Raw genomic sequence first — 27719 nt, 5'->3', positions numbered from 1 at the left:
GCTAGAAGAGAACGGAAGGAAAAGGAGGGCGGGGGGAGATATGAGAAATGGAAGGACGCCAAGGTCGCCTCTAAGAGCCGGCTAAGTGTCGTCACGCTACGAGAATGTGCACGCAACTCTTTCCGAAAAAAAAAGCTCTTGATTTTTTTTTGTGTATGTGTGAGAAAGGGGCTATGGGCGGGTGGCTTCTAAATATTCCAGAAGCTCTGTCACGTGTTGTCTAGATGGAGGTCCTGTACTGTTCACGGCGTCTTGAATAAAATAGCAGAACTACCGCTCACTCGTGTGTCCTCTTGTCGACTGCCCAAAAAGGTTATTTGCCCCTACCGCCAAAGAAAGTGAAAAAAAAGGAGATGAATAAAGCAAGACACTAGCCAGATTGATCATTGCTGACTACTTTTTTGCCTCTTTTGATACTCAGTTTTGTGGTTCTCCGTTTCAAAATTAAGAAAGGCGCTGCATATGTTCGTGTGTCTTTGTGAAGTCATTGTCACTATAAAAACGTGTGGTTGTCCGTAAGTGCGACCTTGAGCTACATTCAGATCGAGTACAAAGTGAGCTGCACATATTCAGCTCAGAAACACGAGTGATATAGCATTTCTTTTTTATAGGTAGTAGGGAAGTCTCCGAGTGTCCTGGGAAAAAAATTTAACGCAAGCCTTTTAATTCAAGCTTCATAACCTACTCCAGGGCAAAAGAGAACGGCTGGCTGAAGAGGTCAATAATATAATAACACTCACATATGCTTGCGGACGACCTTATAGCACTGTTAACTTCAAAGTCGCTTCACGTAGCAGTGCTGCAATCGAACTCATAGTATTAGTACGCAATAGGCGTAAACTCAAACTTGTCTCACACATATCAGTGAGAGACTCCTTTCAGGCACGTGTAAGACTATCAGTCAACTGTATTTTGCTGCTCCAACACCAGAGTGAATTGCAATTATGTTAGATGAGTTGCAAAGCTCCAAAACTACGATACACCTATGAAAGACGCCACAGTGAAGGGCTCCGGAAATTTTGACGAGTCATTTAACGTGCAACTAAATCTAAGTGCACGGGCTTCACGCATTTTTGCCTTCAAGGAAAATCTGGCCGCCGTGGTCGGGGTAACAAGATAACAGCCATGCCGACATTTTGTCCCGCAAAGAGTTGGTACAAAAAAAAAGGAAGCACGAGTGGGGTGTGACAAGATAACAGCAGTCCTTGCACTTTGTCCCGCAAAGGGCTGGTACAGGGACGAAGTTGTGAGCAGGAGGGGGTGTAAAAAATAACAGCAGTCCCACCTCTTGTCCCGCAAATGGCTGGTACAGAAAATAAATGGTCAAAAAGAGGGTGCGCAACATGATATTAGCAGTCCCGACATATTGTCCCTCTAAAGGCTGGTACATAGAAGAATTTGGGAGCAGGGGGGGGGGGGGCGGAGGGGTGTTCTCTAAAGTCTATAATGATTTGCACTGGTTGTAGCTCAATCTTCTAGCAATAGTACACCCTGCCCCACTTCCATTCATGTTATTTATTATGTCTAGACTACTAGCATGTCCCTTTACACCGCTTACTATTATATATATATATATATATATATATATATATATATATATATATATATATATAAGGGAAAGAAGTGTATACCTAAGGGCTCGTTTTGCCGTGTTTTGACACAATATTATTTAGATCTAACAGACAATAATGCCATAGAATGTATAGGGGAAGTTATTAGAACAAATGGAATGTAAATAAGAAGAAAGAAAAGTGGGTGAAAAAATAACCAGCCGTGAACAGGAATCGAACGTACCACCTTCGAATAACGCGTTCGATGCTCTAACCACTGACCTATCACAGCGGCCTTCGCTCCATCCACTTTTTTAGGTGTATATATATATATATATATATATATATATATATATATATATATATATATATATATATATATATATATATATATATATATATATATATATAATGAGATATAACAGACAGTAATGCCAAGGAATGTACAGGGGAAGTTATTAACATTAATGGAATGTAAATAAGAAGAAAGAAAAGTGGATGAAAAAATTACCAACTGTAAGCAGGAATCGAACCTACGACCTTCGAATTACGCGTTCGATGCTCTAACCACTGAGCTATTACAGCGGCACTCCCCTCATCCACTTTTTTGGGTTTATCTGTGAATTTAGAAGTAGGAGCGACAGTCAGCGCCATCTATAAGCCAAACAACGAGTGTGAAAACACTCTTATGCGCATGTTTGGCGTCACGTAGCACGTGAACTTATTATGAGCGGGCAGCTGATTAATTGTCCCTCTTATACAACCTAAACACACCAAGTCTGCCAGTACGAGACCCTCGTTCAATGAAATAAGGGAAAGAAGTGTATAACTAAGGGCTCGTTTTTCCGTGTTTTTAACACAATAATAATGAGATATAACAGACAGTAATGCCAAGGAATGTACAGGGGAAGTTATTAACATTAATGGAATGTAAATAAGAAGAAAGAAAAGTGGATGAAAAAATTACCAACTGTAAGCAGGAATCGAACCTACGACCTTCGAATTACGCGTTCGATGCTCTAACCACTGAGCTATTACAGCGGCACTCCCCTCATCCACTTTTTTGGGTTTATCTGTGAATTTAGAAGTAGGAGCGACAGTCAGCGCCATCTATAAGCCAAACAACGAGTGTGAAAACACTCTTATGCGCATGTTTGGCGTCACGTAGCACGTGAACTTATTATGAGCGGGCAGCTGATTAATTGTCCCTCTTATACAACCTAAACACACCAAGTCTGCCAGTACGAGACCCTCGTTCAATGAAATAAGGGAAAGAAGTGTATAGCTAAGGGCTCGTTTTTCCGTGTTTTTAACACAATAATAATGAGATATAACAGACAGTAATGCCAAGGAATGTACAGGGGAAGTTATTAACATTAATGGAATGTAAATAAGAAGAAAGAAAAGTGGATGAAAAAATTACCAACTGTAAGCAGGAATCGAACCTACGACCTTCGAATTACGCGTTCGATGCTCTAACCACTGAGCTATTACAGCGGCACTCCCCTCATCCACTTTTTTGGGTTTATCTGTGAATTTAGAAGTAGGAGCGACAGTCAGCGCCATCTATAAGCCAAACAACGAGTGTGAAAACACTCTTATGCGCATGTTTGGCGTCACGTAGCACGTGAACTTATTATGAGCGGGCAGCTGATTAATTGTCCCTCTTATACAACCTAAACACACCAAGTCTGCCAGTACGAGACCCTCGTTCAATGAAATAAGGGAAAGAAGTGTATAGCTAAGGGCTCGTTTTTCCGTGTTTTTAACACAATAATAATGAGATATAACAGACAGTAATGCCAAGGAATGTACAGGGGAAGTTATTAACATTAATGGAATGTAAATAAGAAGAAAGAAAAGTGGATGAAAAAATTACCAACTGTAAGCAGGAATCGAACCTACGACCTTCGAATTACGCGTTCGATGCTCTAACCACTGAGCTATTACAGCGGCACTCCCCTCATCCACTTTTTTGGGTTTATCTGTGAATTTAGAAGTAGGAGCGACAGTCAGCGCCATCTATAAGCCAAACAACGAGTGTGAAAACACTCTTATGCGCATGTTTGGCGTCACGTAGCACGTGAACCTATTATGAGCGGGCAGCTGATTAATTGTCCCTCTTATACAACCTAAACACACCAAGTCTGCCAGTACGAGACCCTCGTTCAATGAAATAAGGGAAAGAAGTGTATAGCTAAGGGCTCGTTTTTCCGTGTTTTTAACACAATAATAATGAGATATAACAGACAGTAATGCCAAGGAATGTACAGGGGAAGTTATTAACATTAATGGAATGTAAATAAGAAGAAAGAAAAGTGGATGAAAAAATTACCAACTGTAAGCAGGAATCGAACCTACGACCTTCGAATTACGCGTTCGATGCTCTAACCACTGAGCTATTACAGCGGCACTCCCCTCATCCACTTTTTTGGGTTTATCTGTGAATTTAGAAGTAGGAGCGACAGTCAGCGCCATCTATAAGCCAAACAACGAGTGTGAAAACACTCTTATGCGCATGTTTGGCGTCACGTAGCACGTGAACTTATTATGAGCGGGCAGCTGATTAATTGTCCCTCTTATACAACCTAAACACACCAAGTCTGCCAGTACGAGACCCTCGTTCAATGAAATAAGGGAAAGAAGTGTATAGCTAAGGGCTCGTTTTTCCGTGTTTTTAACACAATAATAATGAGATATAACAGACAGTAATGCCAAGGAATGTACAGGGGAAGTTATTAACATTAATGGAATGTAAATAAGAAGAAAGAAAAGTGGATGAAAAAATTACCAACTGTAAGCAGGAATCGAACCTACGACCTTCGAATTACGCGTTCGATGCTCTAACCACTGAGCTATTACAGCGGCACTCCCCTCATCCACTTTTTTGGGTTTATCTGTGAATTTAGAAGTAGGAGCGACAGTCAGCGCCATCTATAAGCCAAACAACGAGTGTGAAAACACTCTTATGCGCATGTTTGGCGTCACGTAGCACGTGAACTTATTATGAGTGGGCAGCTGATTAATTGTCCCTCTTATACAACCTAAACACACCAAGTCTGCCAGTACGAGACCCTCGTTCAATGAAATAAGGGAAAGAAGTGTATAGCTAAGGGCTCGTTTTTCCGTGTTTTTAACACAATAATAATGAGATATAACAGACAGTAATGCCAAGGAATGTACAGGGGAAGTTATTAACATTAATGGAATGTAAATAAGAAGAAAGAAAAGTGGATGAAAAAATTACCAACTGTAAGCAGGAATCGAACCTACGACCTTCGAATTACGCGTTCGATGCTCTAACCACTGAGCTATTACAGCGGCACTCCCCTCATCCACTTTTTTGGGTTTATCTGTGAATTTAGAAGTAGGAGCGACAGTCAGCGCCATCTATAAGCCAAACAACGAGTGTGAAAACACTCTTATGCGCATGTTTGGCGTCACGTAGCACGTGAACTTATTATGAGCGGGCAGCTGATTAATTGTCCCTCTTATACAACCTAAACACACCAAGTCTGCCAGTACGAGACCCTCGTTCAATGAAATAAGGGAAAGAAGTGTATAGCTAAGGGCTCGTTTTTCCGTGTTTTTAACACAATAATAATGAGATATAACAGACAGTAATGCCAAGGAATGTACAGGGGAAGTTATTAACATTAATGGAATGTAAATAAGAAGAAAGAAAAGTGGATGAAAAAAATACCAACTGTAAGCAGGAATCGAACCTACGACCTTCGAATTACGCGTTCGATGCTCTAACCACTGAGCTATTACAGCGGCACTCCCCTCATCCACTTTTTTGGGTTTATCTGTGAATTTAGAAGTAGGAGCGACAGTCAGCGCCATCTATAAGCCAAACAACGAGTGTGAAAACACTCTTATGCGCATGTTTGGCGTCACGTAGCACGTGAACTTATTATGAGCGGGCAGCTGATTAATTGTCCCTCTTATACAACCTAAACACACCAAGTCTGCCAGTACGAGACCCTCGTTCAATGAAATAAGGGAAAGAAGTGTATAGCTAAGGGCTCGTTTTTCCGTGTTTTTAACACAATAATAATGAGATATAACAGACAGTAATGCCAAGGAATGTACAGGGGAAGTTATTAACATTAATGGAATGTAAATAAGAAGAAAGAAAAGTGGATGAAAAAATTACCAACTGTAAGCAGGAATCGAACCTACGACCTTCGAATTACGCGTTCGATGCTCTAACCACTGAGCTATTACAGCGGCACTCCCCTCATCCACTTTTTTGGGTTTATCTGTGAATTTAGAAGTAGGAGCGACAGTCAGCGCCATCTATAAGCCAAACAACGAGTGTGAAAACACTCTTATGCGCATGTTTGGCGTCACGTAGCACGTGAACCTATTATGAGCGGGCAGCTGATTAATTGTCCCTCTTATACAACCTAAACACACCAAGTCTGCCAGTACGAGACCCTCGTTCAATGAAATAAGGGAAAGAAGTGTATAGCTAAGGGCTCGTTTTTCCGTGTTTTTAACACAATAATAATGAGATATAACAGACAGTAATGCCAAGGAATGTACAGGGGAAGTTATTAACATTAATGGAATGTAAATAAGTGGTTAGAGCATCGAACGCGTAATTCGAAGGTCGTAGGTTCGATTCCTGCTTACAGTTGGTAATTTTTTCATCCACTTTTCTTTCTTCTTATTTACATTCCATTAATGTTAATAACTTCCCCTGTACATTCCTTGGCATTACTGTCTGTTATATCTCATTATTATTGTGTTAAAAACACGGAAAAACGAGCCCTTAGCTATACACTTCTTTCCCTTATTTCATTGAACGAGGGTCTCGTACTGGCAGACTTGGTGTGTTTAGGTTGTATAAGAGGGACAATTAATCAGCTGCCCGCTCATAATAAGTTCACGTGCTACGTGACGCCAAACATGCGCATAAGAGTGTTTTCACACTCGTTGTTTGGCTTATAGATGGCGCTGACTGTCGCTCCTACTTCTAAATTCACAGATAAACCCAAAAAAGTGGATGAGGGGAGTGCCGCTGTAATAGCTCAGTGGTTAGAGCATCGAACGCGTAATTCGAAGGTCGTAGGTTCGATTCCTGCTTACAGTTGGTAATTTTTTCATCCACTTTTCTTTCTTCTTATTTACATTCCATTAATGTTAATAACTTCCCCTGTACATTCCTTGGCATTACTGTCTGTTATATCTCATTATTATTGTGTTAAAAACACGGAAAAACGAGCCCTTAGCTATACACTTCTTTCCCTTATATATATATATATATATATATATATATATATATATATATATATATATAGACGAAGACCGAAACTGGCACTCTGGCACAGACGCGCATGCTAGGCGAGCGAGGAAGAAGAGGCAGAAGAGAACAGCTTGCCCAACGAACGGGTGTTGTGTCTGTCTCTCGCCATTACAATGGCACAGCCGACGACGAAGAAGTCTAGAAGTCTTACGTCTCGGCTTCGTCATCCAGGACAGCCGTGATAAGCGCCGCTTGAGGACGGCGTCAAGGCCACCTCGGCAGCTCTTCACCTGCCGCCACTGCACCACCGTTCGGGGACGGCGTCAAGGCCTCCTCGGCGGCTGCAGTACACGTTACCGGTACCATTTCACAAGGGACGCCGTCCACGCGTCCTTGGCTATGGATTCTGCCATCAGCGCAAACGACAAGTGAACCCTCTGCGGGAAGCCACCGGTATGTGTCTTCGTGGTTCGTCGGCAGTGCGGGCTACTCCATCCAGGAACGCCATTCAGGCTTCTTTGGCGATGGAGTCAACAACCCGGCCGCTTCAGCTGCCCATCGGACCGTCAGTGGACGGTGCCCATGCCTCCTCTGTCGTACTAGGGCATAATCCAATGGACACTATGCTACCACTTCGCGGCCGTAATACGCACGGGCTCCTGTCCTTTGGGAATGCTGTTCAAGCTTCCCACGGCCTGCATTCCCTGTCCGGTAGTCTTCCAACACATAAGCCGCCAAGAAACGCTGTTCATGCTTCCTTGGACGGGCGTGTCACCACCGTGAGTACTACTAGAACCACGTAGTTCACGGACGCGAACCAAAGTGGTTCAGAAGCCTCGTGCGACAGTGCCCTGGAGCTGCGGCGTACCATCGCACTGCTCCACGCCGAGACTAATAAACTGACAGCGTTGATCGCCGAGCAAGCTCCTACAATATTGCCAGCATTGTGTGACATTAACGCAGTGTTGGTATAGCTGCCTCGCACGACCTTGAGGCAAGCCCATTGGAGCAATGCAGGCAACTTTGGGGCACCCTCCTGCAGCTCTCAGACCAGCTCGACGGCGTTGCCTCAGTGATATCCGCATTCTCACGTGCCGCGCCACCATCGCCGTCCACCTACGAACTGCCGGAATTTGACGGGGTCCGGAACGACGCCGACAGCTGGGTGGCAACCGTCAACGCGCTAGCAATGCACGCGGCCTGGACAGAGAATCATAAATGGTATGTGGCCATAGACCGTCTTCGGGAAGGTGCAGCGACGTGGCACCGGTATGAAAGTTGGAAGCAGCAGTCATGGGTAGAGTGGAGCGTCAAGCTCATAGCTGCTTTCGGTCCTATTCCCTGTGCCACCTGCCCATGTAGCTCGACCTTCTCTCAGGAAGGAACTCGGGAAAATCCCGACCTAGAGGATGCGAGTCGAGCCCCTACCATCGTGTCATCTCTCGGTGACCAAGATGTAAGGAACAATCACGATCGTGTAACTCTGCCTTGCACAGGCATTTGTGCTGTCGTATTTGGAGCTCCTGAGGAGCACCAACCCGACGGTGCAGCTGTGTCCGGCGGGTCCCTGATGGCAAGCTTTGCGCAACGCTCCGCAAGAGGCCCCAACGCAGGCCATCCGGCTGACTTAAAGGCACCGGCCCCCATCCTGCTGGACATTTTGCCACCTGATGAGACATGTCTTTCCGCTGAGTCTAATAACATCCCATCTGACCAGACGGAAGAGGATATGCGTGCGACGCATGCGCTGCCTGAATCGGTGGAGTCTCCGATTTTTGGAGCGGGTTCCGTCGAGGATCTCCCGCCAGTACGCAGCGTAACTTAAGGAATCGCTGACTTTACAGCGTCCGGGAGCCCCATAGCGACAACGCTGCGCGGGTCACGGACTACGCAAGTCACGGCGCGGGAGCCACGCCGCGGGTCAGCACGAGGACTTCACCCCAGGTTCAGGCAGATGTCTGGTCGCACCGAAAAACATCTCTCGATCCGCAGAAAATTGCGTAGACGGCTGTATAAGATGCTACTCATTTCGTTGCCGGATCCACCATTTCCTGCCCTGTTTTCTAAAATGTGGTGGGACAAAGGAAAGCGTTCTGTGATCAACCTGCGACCATGTCGATCCAGTCGGGGCCGCCCGCCAGAACCATCTCCAAGAAAACCACACCACCACAGGAAACTTCTACCACGAGAATGCCTGCTCGGTCCACCAAAAGGAAAACAGTCAATGTCGTCCCACGGAGTCATCATCAACAAAGGGACCAACCAGGACCCTGCTCCCACCCCGACATGGCAAACGACCCGGGCGACATAGCCAGTGTCGGCCGCCGGAGCCTATTGCGACAAACTTTCAGCGTGGTCGGGGCCGACCACGACGATGCAACCAACCCCGCCCACCTGAAGCAATGTCAACTGCTGCAGCTAGCCTCACCCACATGAACATTGTCGTGTGGCTCATCGACAATGCTTGCAGTCATGGCCGAGTGTGACGACGAAGACCGAAACTGGCACTCTGGCACAGACGCGCATGCTAGGCGAGCGAGAAAGAAGAGGCAGAATAGAACAGCTTGCCCAACGAACGGGTGTAGTGTCTGTCTCTCTCCATTACAATATATATATATATATATATATATATATATATATATATATATATATATAACCGCAAAAACCTATGTAATTAACACTTTTCAATAAAAAGATACAATCGCACTAACTTCAAGAAAACAGAATGCAAGCGAAACGTCTGACGACGATTACAAAAGCAACATTTTTAATTTTCTTGAACTTTTCCCTTACATTCTCTTGCGCAGGACCTTTGGCAATCAATAAAAACACGTTGCATAGTGTGGTTTCACTTGCAGTTGCCATCTGCCAAATAATGCTCTTGAGCAAGGATTTACGATTGTAGATCAGATTTCCTGCCCGCTAAGTATTGAAGGCTTGTACTTCAGTTTCTTAAAAGGCAAGAGAGAGAGACGAACAAGAGGAAAAGGATATTGAGTGATTGATTGATTTTTGAGGTTTAACGTCCCAAAACCACTATTTCATTATGAGAGACGCCGTAGTGGAGGGCTCCGGAAATTTTGACCACCTGGGGTTCTTTACCGTGCACCCAAATCCGAGTACACGGGCCTACAACATTTCCGCCTCCATCGGAAATGCAGCCGCCACAGCCGGGATTTGATCCCGCGAACTGCGGGTCAGCAGTAGAGGGAAAGAAAAGGCAGGGATGTTAACTAGTCTAGAAAAAACGGTATGCTACCCTACATTGGGGATAAGGATTTGGGAGTTTGAAAGATGGAAAAAGGCAATCACTGAAATAGCTGGCGGCTGCACTGAGGACGCCAATTCCAGAATGATTTGGTCATGGGAGAGGTCATGAGTGCGGAATTAACGAGCAAGCAAGTGCACATAGTCTGGCGTGTTCCAGTGTAAAGACGGCCCATTGCATGAGGCCCTTGCGTAAGACTGAGCGCAACATCTAAGTCTGAAGATTGTATGAAATTAGTGATCGCGTACGGCTTTTCAAATTGCATGATATTGTATTGAGCAATGATGCCTTGCCGCTGCAGATTTGCAGTGATAAGAACGGCAGTGAATTATTCAAAATCAGTGTTGCACGCGTGGGGCTTAAGTTGGTATAACTCTGCCAAAATTTCACGACTTTGAAATGAACTTCTTGTGCTTCGAATGACAGTCTGCACAATAGTATTGCTAGGAGCTACGCTTTGCCACCATGAGACGCACAAGAGCAGAGCAAAGCGTGAGCACTATCGAAGCCAAATGAAGTAAGTGGACTGCGCGCACGGTCAATACAAGTCGTCTGCTGCCGTCATCTGAGATAGGTATAGGCGCATCCGTTTGTCTATAGCTTTGCGTGTGCTCCTTTTTTATTTGGCTACTGGAGCGCTACCTTTATGGTTTTCAGTGAGATCAATTCGCGCAGAGCAGTTTCTCTGGCGAAATCGGCTGTCACCCGCGTGCGAGAGGCGAGCGCTCGCAGCTTCCTGACAAGAACTTTCGTGATGCTTCCCACCGAGAGAACGCTGTCAAACTTCAACGTCCACGTCTACGTATTGAAGTGTTTCTTGTGCGGGCGCTAATTGCGGTCGGGGGTTGGGGTGGGTGAGGAAGACTTGAGCGACAGACAGCGAATCTGTGGCCTTGGCCGATCACCTCTGTTTACGCGCCAAGCACAAGCGTTGAAATCCTGCGGTGTCCAAGTTACATCAGTCACCTCGGGACGCGTTTGTTTAACTATAAAAGTACGCATTGTAGATGTGCTTGTGTTTGCGCTTACTTTGAAGACGCAAAAAGCGCTAACAATATCTGCGACGTCTATACTTCTGATATGCCGCGTTAACAGCGCGTAGCTGCGATGTGAGAAAAGGGTGGATAGAATAGCGATGCTCCAATGCACTTGCGTGGAAGTTATTTCCGGCTGTATCGCAATCTGTCCGTCTGAAGTCACGGAAACGAGCCATTTTTGCCCCGAAACACGCCAGACTGTGCGCGCTTGCTTGCTCGTTAAAGAGAAGCGGCACAGATTTTAGGATTCAATCAAACTTAGTGTTTAGGAAGGACCAACATTATTGTTGACGATGTCATAATTGTTATTGCGGTTGTAATAGCAGGAGCTTTGGAACAGGCAAATAAAAGCTTGTGTTGCTCCACCCCCGCGAACACTCTGAAAGTGTGGGTGTGCAAACATACGTCATCTTCGTTTCCTCTGTCCCCGAGCAAGTGTTCTTTCTTATCTTCAAGCACGGCCTCCGTGACTAACCCATGACGTGCCGTTGGCGGAACTGATCGAAGAGGCCACACTTCAGCAGTGCTGCTGTCGCCGATGACGTGGCATGCAGAGAATAACATCACCGTGTTCACTCGGCGTCTCAAGAAGCCCGGCGGCCGCTGTTTTTTCACCAAAAAGTGCTATTGGCGTTCACTTTTGAGAACTTTCACATTGCTTTTCTCATTCAGCAGGGATAAAACTGTCCTTACACGCTCCTAAGTTTTTTTTTTTTTTTGAGAAAACTGCTTCAGCTTCCCTTTTTAATCAAGCACTCATGGTCACTCCCGTGACCAAATCATTTCGAAATTGGCGTCCTTATTGCAGTTGACAGCTATTTAGGTGTTTCTTGCCTTTTAAGAAACTGAAGTACAAGCCTTCCATACTTGGTGGGCAGGAAATCCGGTCTACAATTGTCTATCCTTGCGCAAAAGCACCCTTTGATGGATCGTAACTGCAAATGAAACCACATTATGCAACGTGTTTTTATTGATTGCAAAAACTGATGTATGATGCATGAAAGGAATATTTCAAGAAAATTAAAAATGTTTTTTTCCTTGCATACTATTTTCTTTAGGTGAGTGCGATTGTATGTTTTTATAAAAAGCGTTATTAACATAGGCTTTCACAGTTTTATAGATCAACATGCTGAGAAAGTAGTGCAAAATTTTCACCGCTCTGTCCTAAGCTTCCTTTTGAAATAAAGCCCTGCAAAGTAGGCACAAAAAGATTTCTAGATTGGTTTCGACCTTTTTAATAAAAATATTTACGTCACCGAAAAAAAACGAAAAATAACTGAAATATGTGAAAATATGCATATATTTACCGAAACGAATTTGTAGTTCATAGCTTCCATGTGTTTTCTGTTATTACTCGCCAAATTCGGAAAAAAACAGCAGAGCAGAGAAGCGTGCACTCCACTTCAATAATAATGATTTATTGTGCTTCGCAAACTTTTTTGTAGAAATGAATTGCGCATCTCTCTTTTTGTCAACTCATCAGGCAATAAGATATATTATAATGAAATAAATTATATATATATATATATATATATATATATATATATGTGTGTGTGTGTGTGTGTGTGTGTGTGTGTGTGTGTGTGTGTGTGTGTGTGTGTGTGTGTGTGTGTGTGTGTGTGTGTGTGTGTGTGTGTGTGTGTGTGTGTGTTGGTGTGTGTGTGTGTGTGTGTGTGTGTGTGTGTGTGTGTGTGTGTGTGTGTGTGTGTAACTTCATATCGCACTGTCACCCGCCTGCCATTCGTGACCTGGCACTACGAGAGTGTAGCATTAAAAAAAACAGGAAATGTAAATATCGTGGTTATGATGACTGAGAATGAGTCCGCAAGGGTGTAAACTCTTTTTCTTTTTTTTTTTCTGAAGCGATTGTACTTCGCGAGACAGTACGGGCGGTCCACACGCTCCATTTCAAGGCTCTATCTCGAGCAGAGCTCTCAAACGAGATAGGTATTCCGGCTTTGGATCAAGTGCCTCTTGAAGACTCTCTGCCGCGGTCCGGCGGGAGTTCCTCAGTATGCCAGAGTTTCCTCTGTCCGTACATTGAGAGCTCGAACGACCTCGCGAAGAGCAGGGCGGGACGGCACGCGCGTCAGTCTTGCGGTTCGCGGCGGCCGACTCACTGGTGCGTCGCCGCCTAATCAGAGCCGCACGCGCTCCGGCCGAGTGGTGGTGGACACACGTCGACCGCATCGATTGCTGTCAGCCGGGGGCAGAAGGGGGAGCCACGAGCGATGACGTTCGGCAGCACGCGCCCCGCTCCGTAACGATTTCCTCCTCCAGCTTGTCAACGTTCCGCCGGAGCCTGCAATTACAACGGGCAGCACGACACCGCGCGACGCCGGCTCGAGTGTCGGCTAGCACGCACACTTCGACCCGCTCGCAATTCACGGCGCCGCGCTCGTCCGCGGCTCACGTCCGCGACTCTGCTGCCCGCTTCTTTCCCGCCTTTTCCCTCTTTATTTTTTACGGTGCTTAGTATACATGAATAGCGTTGTCGGCGTGGACGAAGCTTCTCGTGCACTCAATTGGGGCCTTTCTCCCGCGCCGAGTGAAAATGCAATAAAAGGAACGCCGCGGTCGTGACCTTGACATTGGACAAGGCGTCGGCGATGTTTCGCTTTGAGGAGCTTCTGATTGTGCGCGTGGCTTTTGCCTTTTATACGGGCGTTTCGCGTATTTTCGTTGCAAAGGTGAATGCTGCAACCCATATATACATTTTTAGCAGGCGACTGCTGATTATTTGTAAATTTTAAAAAAAGAAAACAAGAGAATAGAGGTCATTGTGTTGAGCTGAATGCCGGAATTGTTAACTAGCGGAAGCAAGTTGTTCAAAGAAAGTGATAGTTACGCTGATATAGCTGGCCGACAAGCTGCACTAGTATGCTGATTTGCTTCCTTTTAGTAGGCTGCCCATTCACGACTGCGTATCATAAAGCACCACTTACATTGCTCTCTCTCTAACCCCCCCCCCCACCCTCACTTCAAAAATCTGCTACCTCTGAGAAGGCCGTAAAATAGAGATTAGACTCTGTTGGAGAAGTAACCATGTACCCATACACGATTTGCACAAAACTCAAACGTGACTTCTGTTAAATATGACAAAACTCGAATATATCTTCTTGTGGAAAGATGGGAGCATAACCGCAGTTCCTATTTTACGCCACATTTTTACGTCACGCGAGGTATTCACAGCATAACGCGCGTTTAATTAAGCAAATGAACATGTGGTTCGCCCTACACGGCATTATGGAAATTTAGGAACCAGCCGTGACATTGAAGGACAGTTACCAGTGACACCGGTCTGTTGTCAAGGTAAGCAGGGGCCACAGCGAGGGAGTGGCTGTAGGCCAATAGCGAAGCCGTATACCGCACAAGACTGCTGTTCCGTTCCTCTGTGACGTTATGAGAGTGTATGTGCACCGCTCTCTTTCTTTCTTTCTTTCTTTCTTTCTTTCTTTCTTTTTTGTCTTCTTTTGACCCCATGCTTTTCCCTGTGCAGTGTAGCATGTGCGGTGTACCAGTTATGCCAAACTCGTTAACATCCTCGCATTTCCTGTATCTTTTGTTTTAGTGGGTGGAGCACCTTCAAGGTGAGGTTTGTCATTCCTTTTAACATTAGTGTGCACAGATGTAGTAAAAACGTAGGGTAAACACAAAAAGATAGTTAACAATCAACTGGTATCAATTGTAATTGTGATGGCGTAATATTAAACACCTACGAGCTCAAACCTTTTATACTAGTCGGTGGCTTCAACGTAGATATTATGAACTATAGGACCTAGATTCGCACACTCATCATGACTCATTACGTGGAGATTTTGGTTGGTAACAGCTTTATTGGTAGTCTGGCAGAGCATTCGCCAGATGCGTGGATTTTTTGTTTCCTCGGGAATCAGCAACTAGACTTTTATGCCGATTGCTTTTAACCTTATAATAAGAGAAGACGCCTTTATGTTTTCAGCTGTGATGCTTAATATGGTGATTTTCATATATTATTTCAAAGGTAATATTTTTTTCTTTTGTGTTTTCTCTCAATTGATGTTCATTTGCGGGTAGAACTTCCTTCTCTTTTTTCATTTCTCAGCAATATTTTTTAGCACTGGTTTGATCCAACCAATTTCATTACTGCAGCAGTGCGACAACCGGGACCTTAAAAACCGCATTCTCCCCCCTCACACTTATAAAGGTCAGCAGTCTCTTTCACATCCCAGCGTTTGACAAACAAGCGCGCACCATGCCACTTTTGCTCAGACGCAGTAGCCCAAGACCACCTCGAAGCTTGGCGGTGCCGGAACTTTTCGGAGTGATGTGAACTTGAGAAAGATGCGAAGAGGGAAAAGAATATGGATCGACACATTTCATTTACTTTTCTTTTTCGTATTAGTCCTTGTGGGACTACTATCACGCGTGAGTTTTCAGGTTTCGAAAAAAAAGCGTCCGAGATTTATTTCAGAAAATTCATGCGCCGAATTAGGCTCTGCGTTTGCATAAACACGAGCTGTCGTCAGTGTGCATAAACACCTCGTAGGCTCCGTCTGACCTGACTGCGTCAGCCACTTTTCGTCTCCTTCACACTTGTGTGTGCGTGTTTACTTTTTTGCTGGAATGGGAAAACAGCACACGCCTGAAACGCGCCTCATGAAAAGCTGAGAATAAATAGGCGGAACGGGAACCACAGGTGCTTCCAACGCATGAACGGAAAGAAAGAAAGGTACCAACGCAGCACCGTCGTATTCCGAAATTCACCAAGCGTGATAGAAGGATGAGTTAAAAAATATATTCGGAATTTCGGGCAAGTAGAGGCGGTTGAGATTTTTTTTTTAGACAATGATTGTGAATGAATAAAAGGAAAAGCACAGTGCAGCGATTTCGTTACCAGCTTCGGTGATTTTGCGCAGAGCAAACATAAGACCTGACGCTTGTTCATCTGTGTGTTTGTTCAATCGTTACCTTAATATGATTTGTTTGTTTTGACTCAGCACATACTTTGGTTCCAGGGGAAACAAACAGCACGATAGAGGAGTTGGCCTCCCCTCACTTAAGAAGAAATAAACTAAAGGTAAACGGCGTTGGACGTTGAAAAAATGTTGAATAGAAACGGTGCTAACACTTAATACTGAGGGGGGAACAGTGAATGGCTTGTACGGTTTCAATATTTCATTTCATTTCATTTCATTTCATTTATTGAAGCCTTAAGGGCCCGGAGGCACTACATAAGGTGGGGGCAAACAATATATAACGGACTCTTAATCACATAAACGCCGAAAAAGGAAGAAAACACGAAGAAAGGGAGAAAAAACATCTCTACGAAAGGAAACAAACAAGCAGAAAAAAATAACTACCGTAGACTGGAAATAAAACAGCAATATACATAAGTAATCCGCATCATAATGCATGAGTCACTAAAAGTTAGTTACTAACATGGTTCAACAAGGAATTCATTTCAATTTCGGTCAGATGCATTGTTATTTTTTCGCGAAAAGTCTTGCGGTCGGTGGACGAAACTATACTGTTGGGGAGGGTATTCCACAGGGTTATTGCATGGGGGAAAAAAGAATCTTTCATTGATGATGTGCGGCACTGAATGTGTGCGATTGGTTTGCTGTGGTAGAGGCGCGGCGAGATTCGGGGCGGGCGTTGAAGTCGAGGGTGCCTGGCAAGTGGGTGATAATAGAAAGAGTGAAGCAAGCAGAGACTCGTGATGATTCGACGTGACTGGAGACATGGAAGGTCAAGTGTGCGTTTGAGTTCAGTGAGGCTAAATTTACGCGAGTAGTTTGACGTTATGAAGCGAGCAGCGCGATTCTGGATGGATTCTAATTCGTAGGTGAGATATGCTTGTGAGGGGTGCCAGATAGATGAAGCGTATTCCAATTTAGGCCGAACGTATGTCTGATATGCAAGTTCTTTAGTAGCGGGTGATGCAGATCTGAGATTTCGCTGCAAAAATCCAAGTGTGCGCGAAGCATGTGCGCATATTGTTTCAATGTGAGCGACCCATGATAATGACGATGTCAAGTGAACGCCTAGATAATAATAGTAGTCTGTTCGAGTTATTTCATTTGAATTGATATGATATGCGTGAATAACGGTACTGCGTTTACGGGAAAATGACATGAATTGGCACTTATTAAGGTTAAGAGGCATGAGCCATTTTCCACACCATGCAGCGATAATGTCAATGTCTTCCTGAAGATCAGTGGAGTCACTAGGCTTGTGAATGGCATTGTAGATGACACAGTCATTGGCGAAAAGTCGAAGTCTGGTTTTTGTGTTAGATGGCAGGTCATTGACGTAGATTAAAAATAATAGGGGGGATAAGCCTGCCCCCTGGAGGACACCGGATGTAACACTAGAAATTTGCAAGTCATGAGAGCTGACAGTTGTGTATTGTACGCGTCCTTTTAAGAAATGTTCTATTCAAGTAATCAGTTTCAGGGGAATACCAAGAGTAGATAATTTTGCAAGCAGGTGATTGGGTGGGACACGGTCGAAGGCCTTCGAGAAGTCGGGGAAGATGGCGTCAATTTGTAGATGATCGTCCATATGTTGCAAGATATCATCGGTGAATTCTGAGAGCTTTGTTTCGCAAGATAATAGTTTTCTGAAACCATGCTGGTGCACATAAAAGAAGTTAATTGATTCAAGGTAGTTCATTAAATTGGTTGCTATAATGTGTTCTAGCAGTTTGGATGGTATGCTGGATAGCGAAATCGGTGGTAATTAGGTGCTTTTGATCGGTCGCCAAACTTATGGATGTGAATGATTTGTGCCTTCTTCCAATCGTGGGGAACTTCACTAGTGCTTAGTGATTGTTGGAACAGTAAGGTTAGTATTACACTTGACAGGTAAATTGAGTTTTTAAGTAGTTTGCTGCTGATTTGATCGCAACCGGCCGAGGAGGATAATTTGAGAGATTTTATTAACTTAGATATTCCATCAACGTTGATCTGGATATCAGGCATTCTGGTCGGCGAGTGGAGTGGTAACTGGGTAAAATTAAGGCTTTGAGCAGGTGAAAATACTGATGTAAACAAGTCGTTAAGGACTGTAGCAAATTTATCAGTACGTTTGACAGCTAAAGTTGCGTTTGACGATTTGGCGGGGAGATAATTTGAAAGCATTTACGAGGGTTAGACTGTAGGATTGATAAGAGGTCAGTTGAGAATAATTTGTCTTTGGAGGCTTTCAGTTCCGTAATGTATTCATTAGCAGCCAATTTGTACTGATCCCAAACCATGGCATTATTACGAAGGTTTGCTTTCTGATAAAGGCGTTTTTTCTTGTTGAGTAGGCGCTTGAGGCGTTGCGTAAACCACTGGTTATTTGTATCTGTATTTACAAGGATAGTGGGAATATGTTTGTTTTTCAAGTTTAGCAACGTGTTTTTATATAATTCCCAATTTGTGTTGACCGAGCGGGCAGTGTATGACTGTCGGTGCAAGTTCGCGGTTAAATGCGTCGAAGTTAGCTTTCTTGTAATCAGTGATTAATTTTTTTTGCGGTGTGTCATTGAAAATTGTAAGTCCTATATATTCAATTATTAAAACTTTGATACTGTGCATAGTTACGTGAAACTTTGAGTCCAGCCATGCCCCTGCGAGACTGAAACTTCTCGTTTTCAGATATTACCATTTGCGTCTCGTGCTTACAATGAACGAAGCAATTGTTGAGCAATTACGCAAGCCGGGATAAGAGGAATGAAGTTACAGCCCAATGTTCTGTACAAAGTAGTGCGCATTGTTGAGGTATAACACTTAGAATCAGAGGCTTACATTACCTGTATAATTCCGTGCTTAATATGAACCACTCGGTCTTCCTTTCAAAATTTTGGGCCTTTAGTAAAACATGTTTTCGTAACGTAGCATTGAGTTCGTTGATCGAATTCCAAGTTAGAAATTGCTTGCAAAGACTTCTTGCATGATAGATATCAGGTTAACTCATGAGTTGATCAATATGTATGGGGATCAACGGCTACCATAATGTTTCATAAAGAAAGCAACAGAACACCAATCAAGAAGGTTGTAAGGCAGGGGGATACAATCTCTCCAATGCTATTTACCGAATGCTTACAGGAAGTTTTCAAAGGCCTAGAATGGGAACGGTTAGGTATAAGAGGTAATGGAGAGTACCTTAGTAACCTGGGCGTCGCCGATGACATTGCGTTGCTGAGTAACTAAGGGGACGAATTGCAACTCATGATTATGGAGTTAGACATGGAGAGCAGAAAGGTGGGTCTTGAAATTATTCTGCAGAAAACGAAAGTAATGTACAACAACCTCAGAAGAGACCAGCGCTTCGAGATAGGTAATAGAGCACTTGAAGTTTTTAAAGACTATATCTACTTAGGACAGGTAATAACCGTGGAGCCGAATCACGAGATTGAAGTAACTAGAAGAATGAAAATGGGGTGGATCACATTTGGCAAGCACTCTCCAATCATGACAGGTAGATTGCCCATATCCCTCAAGAGGCAGATATATAACAGCTGCATCTTGCCGGTACTTAGCTACGGAGCAGAAACCTGGAGACTTACAAAGAGGGTTCAGCTTAAATTGAGGACGACGCAGCGAGCAATGGAAAGAAAAATGGTAGGTGTAACTTTAAGAGACAAGAAGAGAGCAGAGTGGATTAGGGAACAAACGGGGGTTAAGGATATCATTGCTGATATCAAGAAGAAGAAATGGACATGGACCGGGCATGTAGCGCGTAGACAGGATAACCGCTGGTCATTAAGGGTAACTAACTGGGCTCCCAGAGAAGGCAAGTGGGTTAGCGGGAGAAAGAAGGTTAGGTGGGGAGATGAGATTAAGAAGTTTGCAGGTGTAAAATGGCAGCAGCAAGCACAGGACCGAGTTGACATGCGGTACATGGTAGAGGCCTTTGTCCTGCAATGAACGTAGTCAGGCTGATGATGATGATGATGACGATGATGATTATTATTATGATGATGATGATAATGTATGACAACAGTTGAGACAAGTACATGACAAAAACAAAAAGAACACTGAAAATAAGACAAAGCCCACTTGGGTATATACCCAATCACATGGTTTCTGTTAGCACGAGTCATAAACCACCCTGCTAAGGTCTAAAATACAAAAAAGTCCATGTTATGAAGCGAATGCCTAATAATAATAAGACGCTGAAGATATTTTTTATTTATTTTTATTTGTATACCTTAAGGGCCTCTAGGGTATTACATAAAGGGGGGTTTTATACAGTAATCAGTGACAACAGCAATTTTTTAACAAGAAAAGACAAGAAAACAAGAAAACTTGTGCAGGCTACACAGCCCGTCAACGAAGATAAGCAAGAAATAACACAGCAAGGTTTTCTCAAGCGAGCACATTGAAAAAGCTGCACGACACGTTATACAACATTGCCTAAGATTGTCAAACATACAAGGAACGCAAATAATGCAGACTGAAAAGATGATTGCTGTGTATGCGTTACAATGCTGGCAGGCAGAGCGTTCCACTCGGTTATCGCTAAGACAAGGGGTGAGTATTGGTGTTTTTTTTTTGTGCGAGAAAATATAGGTTCAATTTTATGATCATGGTCAACGCGTGCGGAAATGTACAAAGCAGGGTGAATGAACGTATGGCGGAACGGCGAATCACTGTGGTATAATTTGCGGAAGAAAGTTAAGCGGAAATATTTCCTGCGCATGGCAAGAGGGGGGAGATTCAATTTTTTCTTAATGAATGACACACTTTCATAGCGGGAATCGCATGACAAAATAAATCGCGTGGCTTTGTTTTGGACAGTTTAGAGCGCATCAGTAAGGGTTGCTGTGTGGGGGTGCCATACTACGGAAGCATATTCTAGGGTGGGCCGGATAACAGTATTTTGTATGCGTGAAGTTTAGTGTCTTTGTTTGCAAGTTTCAGGCGGCGCTTAAGAAGACCAAGTTCCGTAGTGCTTTCGCGGTAATGTATTCTACGAGGCTAGTCCAGGTTATATCAAAGTGGAATAAAATACCTAGATATTTAATAGATGGAACTGTCTGAATTACCAAGTTGTTTATGACACACTCATTGGGCGAAGGATGTGCAACGGATGAAAAGCGTACGTGTTTGGTTTTGTTTACATTTATTTCCATTTGCCATAAATGCCACAATGCTGATAATTTCGTCAAATCAGACTGCAAGATGTTTACGTCGTTTGGTTTGGTGATTTCCTTATAAAAATGCAATCGTCTGCAAAGAGGCGCAGTGAAGAGTTAATATTGGCTGCGATATCATTAATATAGACTAGAAACAACAGAGGGCCTAGTACGGATCCCTGGGGTACCCCGGATTTGACGGGTCTGAGAGTAGAGATAACGTCGTTAAGTTTAACTGGCTGCACCCTGTTAGTAAGAAAACCATTTATCCACTGGGTTGTTTTATCGTCTAGCTGTAGATTACAGATTTTAGTCATCAACCTTTTGTGTTGCACGTGGTGAAACGCTCTAGCAAAATCTATAAAAATTGCGTCAGTGTAGCGGGAGTTATTCAGAGAATCATTAAGGTCAGTTACCAATTCAAACAGCTGAGTTTCGCATGAGCGGCTATTGCGGAAGCCATGCTGGTTATCTATAAGCAAGTTATTTTTATTCAGGTGAGATACCATGTGCGTAAACAGAATATGCTCGAGTATTTTGCACGGAATAGAAGTAACAGAGATTGGCCGGTAATTATTAGCACATGATTTTAACCCAGATTTGAATATAGGTACCACTAATGCTGACTTCCAATCATCTGGGACGCAACCTGTCTTCAGTGACTGCTGAAATATCAGTTTCAATAGGTACGATGATTTTTTAGCGGTTAATTTAAGAAGTTTGGAGCTAATGCCATCGGGCCTTGGACTCGTCTTGTACTCGAGTCGCTCAATGGCACGTGCTACGCCATTTTCAGTGATTTCTATTGGGAGAAAAATATCATGAATGACGGTCTCTGGTAGGTCGAGGGAATCTAACGGAAGCTCATTTGAAAATACCAATGCAAACTGATCGCTGAATATTTCCGCAGTTTCCTCAGCTGACGGAGAATCGCCATGCTCACCGTCTAGCAAGGTTGGAGAATCAGTGTTTTTAGGGTTTACCACCTGCGAGAATTTTTTAGGGTCAGTTTTGAGGAGTTTAGGCAGTGTGCAATTGAAAAATTTATGTTTGGCTTCTTTAATGATGGCTTCGGTTTTCTTGATACATTCCTATAGTTATCCCAGTCTACTGTCGATTTTGTCCGAGACGCCTTCTTAAATGCACGCTTCTTTTTATTATGACTTCTTTTCACATCCTGTGTGAACCACGGATCGTTTTTGGTTGATCTAATAGCCATTTTCGGTACGCAACTATCTTTGATTTGTTTTAATATGCCACGAAATTTAATCCAGTTTTCACTTGCAGTGCAATCGGCAAAGCTGGCTTCGAACTGGGGTGTAAACTCTTCCAGCATATGATTCATTTTCTCGACATTGGTGCGTGCATAATTGAGTATGTGTTTGTCCGTTATGGTTTTATTGGGCAGTGGGATAGATAAGGAGCAATGTACGGCGCGGTGATCGCTAATTTCCTCCAGGACATGAGTAAGTGCATCATCGGGTTGGTTAGTGAGTATTAGGTCCAATATGCTGTTTCCGCGTGTTGGTTCCGTCACGAGCTGAGACATGTTGTGAAAATGTGCTAGGTTTATGAAGTTAAGGCTTTCTTGACGACGGCTAGCACAGCTAACAGTGGAAGAGTAGCAGTCTATGTCGGGGTAATTGAAGTCCCCTCCAAGAATCGCAACAGAGTTTGGGTGCTTGTTTAAGACATAATCAATAATATCACTCATGTGTTCAATGAACTCTGGGCCACTATCGGGAGGTCTGTAGCACACGCCTATGACGCACGGTACATGCCCCAAGCGTGCCGCAACCCACGTAATTTCAAGGGGCGAGTCGTAGACTATGACGGAAGGACGAAATTCTTTCCTAAGGGCAATAAGCACCCCTCCACCATGACGAGCGGCTCTGTCTTGTCGAAATATTGTGTACTGCGCAGGGAAGCCAAGTTCACTGTTTTCCGTGTCAGAATTTAGCCACGTCTCCATGCCAAGAATAACATCAGCATTGCACGTGGGTATAAGGGCTTTAAGTTCGTCCAGTTTGCTATATATACTGCGAAAGTTCGCAAGGATTATTGATAGCTTTTTATTTGCAGTTGATTTCTCGGCGGATGATGGTCTCGCGGATACATTGTGTCAAGCCGTTACAGGTCCATAGTTTGTGGCCACGCCTGCGCTGTTCTGTTCCCCCGTGGTATTATTTGCGAAATTTTGGTATCTGGCGGGTACTTGGACGATACTATCTGTGCTAGATTTATACCTATAAGAGTTTTTACGGAAGTAAAGGAGGTTGAAGCGGAGTGAATAGCTTTCGTTATCATTACGAGTAGCTTTCACGAAGTCACGAAGCTTTTTGCGCGCCAATTGTACTTTAGGGGAGAAATCTTCGTCGAACCACATTTTCGGGTTTTCTAGCTTTTTAAGTTTAGCATATTCTATGCAGTCGGAGGTGTTTCCATGGTTATAGTAAACCCTGTTACTTGACTGCACCATGCCACGTGTCTCAAGCATCACGTCGAATTCCCTTTCTGCGCTGACAGACGCGATACTATACTGTCGCATTCCTGCAAACGTGGTGGCCGAGTTTATATCCAGCTTTTTTAGCCATTGTGGCGATTTGGACTTGTTAGTTGTGCGTACATCAGGGACGATTTCAAGCGCAAGAAACACAAACACAACCGGAAAGCTCGTATCATTGTTCTTTCAGCTTTCTTAAGCTTGATCGTGTTTCTTGTGCTACATATCTTCTTTTTATTTATTTTTATGATTCTGCACCAACAATCTGATACGTATAAAAGTTCGTGCTCATGAGTAGAGCACGGGTATACATATCAAGTTTAGTTGATAGACAAACCAAATTTCAGACATGAAACGAGTGCAGGAATCGCTGCTCGCTTCTACTTAAAAGTTGCAAATGTTGTTATTCTCGCGGCGGTCTCTGTGAGGGCACTGGCATGCTTATAACTAGTTGTTCTTGATATGCATAATTTTATCTTACCACCAAACACTATTACAGGTATAAAAGTATTTGTGCTATAAATCTTTTCTATTCTTTATTTTCATATATAATTTTTCTGTCATCCAAAAATGCCAAGGGCAGTCAGGGCGTTTGCTTCGGGCTCCATAGCGAAAGAGGCACATGGCGTTCTTAAGAGCAGAACCATAACTATGTATACGAACACTTGGTTCTCGGCACACTTAAGTCAGAATTTGGGCTCGTTCACCGACCTTAACGACATCGCCCACTCCCAAGCGTGCGTACTAACTCACCTTGCGGGAGCAGAAACATTGTCGCAGTGCAGGGTTCGAGAGTTCCGAGACACTTCATTCACAAAGCACCTATATATGGAAATAAGAGTATTTCTTCTACCACATTATCAGCTCACGATATCACAGGCGATGACACTTAGGATGCTACCAACTAATTCTTATCCGAATCTCTATTTCATGCACTGTCTATTTCCAAGTGATTTCAGCTTGCAGTGCTCTCACTGCGCGAGAACATGTGGCTTAGAGCCCATGCTGTCGCGGTGCCCCGAGTTACGTGCGGATGAGGACCTCACAGAGCAGAAATGGAGCTCGCCTCTCAAGAGCTCAGAATATCAGCATCAGCTTTGGGCTATCAAGAGAGCCTGCGATGCGGCCGTCAGGCTTTAGGTCTTACTGTCCCCACGTGAGAGCGGCCTGTGGTGTTGGCCTAAGAGGTGGCGATTCTCCGGATCTCTAAATAAAGTTCTTCGTACCGTATTCATACGTTTGGCAATTCAAAAAGCTTGTTCGTCAGTTTGAGTTTTACCTAAGAGAATCAAATAAGCCTAAAGTGCTGGTAAATGTTTTTTCATTACTTGCGGTTGGCGCCACACCTGAAGAAAGCCGACAACTCCCGAGTAAATGTGAGCAAAAGAAGCAACTCAATTGCTTGCGAAGACACCTCATCATTGTGCAGCCCAAATTCAAGATAAACGCTCAATGCACCTCTCTCTCCGTTACATTTTTATGTGCCCTACATCACCCTCCAAGCATTTTTATATCTATTTTCAATTCCAACATAAAAGCTCTGCAGTTTTTCACCGTACAAGCTCTGTGTTTCGCGCTGTAAATCTTTCATCAGTTCCATGTCTTGCCGCTGCTTTCTTTCCATTACGGCTGCGCCTTATCGACTTCGCCTGTGTTGGCTCGTTTGGCGAGGGTATATGGCATTAAAGAAGACAGAAGCCGGTGGTAGATAACGTCAACAAAAGCTCTCAGTCAGCGCGGAGCGCAACGAAAATTCTCGGCTTCCACGAGTACGTAAAAAAAAATTGAATCACGGGAGCAGGCAAGCTAAAGCTGCTGCTGCTCACGAACGCACGCAAATGCGCGCAAAGCGCTTCCAAGCGCGCGCCGCGACACTCCCAGCGCACAAGAAAAATCACGGAAAGAGGGCGCAAAGACGGAGCTCTGTGTCTCCGTGTTGATGTCATGAATGCTTCCTGTTTATTTTTCAGAAATCAATGGCGGCAATCGATGCCTTCTCAGTCGTATCTCAAGAAGAAGGATAAAATAATGCGTATCTCGAGGGGGGAAGAAGCAGTGAAAACGGAATGGCCGGAAGCTCAGATGGTGGCATATGTGTTTCTGTGGGGTCAATCTCAGCGCCCTCGCCAGGAATTGGTATAAGAATATCGTGGCCTCTACATCAGTTGAATGGTAAGCTGACCCGCTGCCATCTGGCGCGTTTGATATGGACGTGTGGCAGTATAAGGGGCTCTCTCGAGCGAGAAATTCTGAGTGCGCGTGCTCGACGTGCGATGGAGAATAGAGCCGAGCGACGAAATCCATCGTAGCAGGTCGAACGTGGAAGCTACCGAATACCGGGCTACCATGAAAGAAAGGAAAAAAGAAAGAAAGAAAGAAGGAAAGAAAGAAGGAAAGAAAGAAAGAAATAAAGAAAGAAAGAAAGAAAGAAAGAAAGAAAGAAAAAAAGAAAGAAAGAAAGAAAGAAAGAAAGAAAGAAAGAAAGAAAGAAAGAAAGAAAGAAAGAAAGAAAGAAAGAAAGAAAGAAAGAAATTGTTGCGCGTCTGACATTTGAAGTGAACCTATAGATTTAGGGACTTTGCTTTTTGACTTTCTTTTCTTTTTTATAAAACACCTTTATTCACTGATTGTGCGTGCGCAAAGGAAGTGGGACGCCTAACAGATTGAGGTGTTCCTCAGAAACAATGGCTTTTTTAGTTTTTGTCTGTTTTATATCCCTTGTACTCGTTCTATAGCGTGACTTGGTATACGTTTCTTCAAAGCACACGGCTTTCATACTGGCAAGCTCCCGCATCGAAAAGGCACCAATTCTGTTGTGCACAGATGCGTTTGAAACAAGCGAGAACGGATAATGCTTGAACAGCGTTCCTTAATTTCCTTCGCGGCATGTGAGAAAGAAATGTGTTTGTTTTACCACTATCAAGTAAACTACCTAGAAGTGGTGTGATGTGAAAGCTGTCCCCTTCCTTTGGCCTTGGCGGATTACATGATGTACCAGGATTGTTTGATGCGATATCTTTAGCATAGCATCTCGTCTGCCAATCGCGGATGGAGTATACGGCTAGGAATTGTGGTTCTGACGTGGGCGGGGTGCAATGATGTATATTCGTGCCGGTGACAAACTTGTCACGAAGTGGCATCGGGAGAAGGAAAACTTTAAGGCGCCTATGAAAATACAAGGTGATTAAGCTGATCGCTGGCACAGGATTGCGGAGCTTTCTCCATGAGGGGGAACAAAGTCATATCGCAGCACCCCCATCCTCCTCCTGTTGGTCGAGTCCAAAAGACACCATCCTTCACAGTAGATGACAATAGAAAAATAATTGACTTTCTTGTCTCAGTGACCTCCCACTAACTTTTCATGAGTATATGAAGGAAGTGAACTGGAGTTCTTTGAATGTAAAGTCAGGGGTCTTCGGCCACCGTTAGCGTTAAAATCATTCGTGGCCGTGATCCTGTTCTTTCAACAATGACGGCACAGGTTCGACATGAGTAAAGGTATAGAGCAGACTTTGCACCCCCTCTTCCCCTTTATGGCCCACATAGTTTTTCAGCAGCGACCTTGACAAGATGGGCATAACCTTCAAAGTTTACGTGCCTTAATACGAAAGGAATAACCACTTACAAATTAAGCAAAAAAGTGAGGGTGGAGGCAGAGTGCTTCGTGGCTTTTAAGTTCGCTGAACTGCGTGAGAGCGATGGTCTCGGAGACCTAAAGCTTCTTCATTGTGTTGCACTTCAAAAAGAACTCTAACCTTTAAAAACGATGGGAAAAAGTACTACAGTGCCTCATTGACCAGAAATAGATAGGTATTGACCTGTGCATTACTTGATGATGAGCTTGTACCTCACGTCTTAATCCGAACGTGACGCTGGCGGAGACAGTGGAAGCGTACTATCGTGTACTTCAGCAAATAACACATACTGTATGCGATAGCAGAAACTCATTTCATGAGTCTTTAGTCGCCCTGGGACGATTTTTATCCCAAGCTGGGTACT

At 44.0% G+C, this 27719-nt stretch overlaps 1 protein-coding gene and 1 non-coding gene across 3 annotated transcripts in view; both read left to right on the top strand.

Moving 5' to 3' along the window:
• Oamb (Octopamine receptor in mushroom bodies) overlaps positions 1-27719 on the top strand; it is a 631213-nt gene that overhangs the window by 327730 nt on the left and 275764 nt on the right. The gene's annotated exons all lie outside the window — the stretch shown is intronic.
• On the top strand, positions 6579-6651 carry TRNAT-CGU (transfer RNA threonine (anticodon CGU)). Its single transcript has one exon. It is a non-coding gene; the product is annotated as a tRNA-Thr (tRNA).

The sequence above is a fragment of the Rhipicephalus microplus genome, chromosome X (assembly GCF_043290135.1).
Source record: "Rhipicephalus microplus isolate Deutch F79 chromosome X, USDA_Rmic, whole genome shotgun sequence".
Lineage (NCBI taxonomy): Eukaryota > Metazoa > Arthropoda > Arachnida > Ixodida > Ixodidae > Rhipicephalus > Rhipicephalus microplus.
Note: the sequence above shows the minus strand (reverse complement) of the source record. Positions and strands in the feature narration are given on the sequence as shown.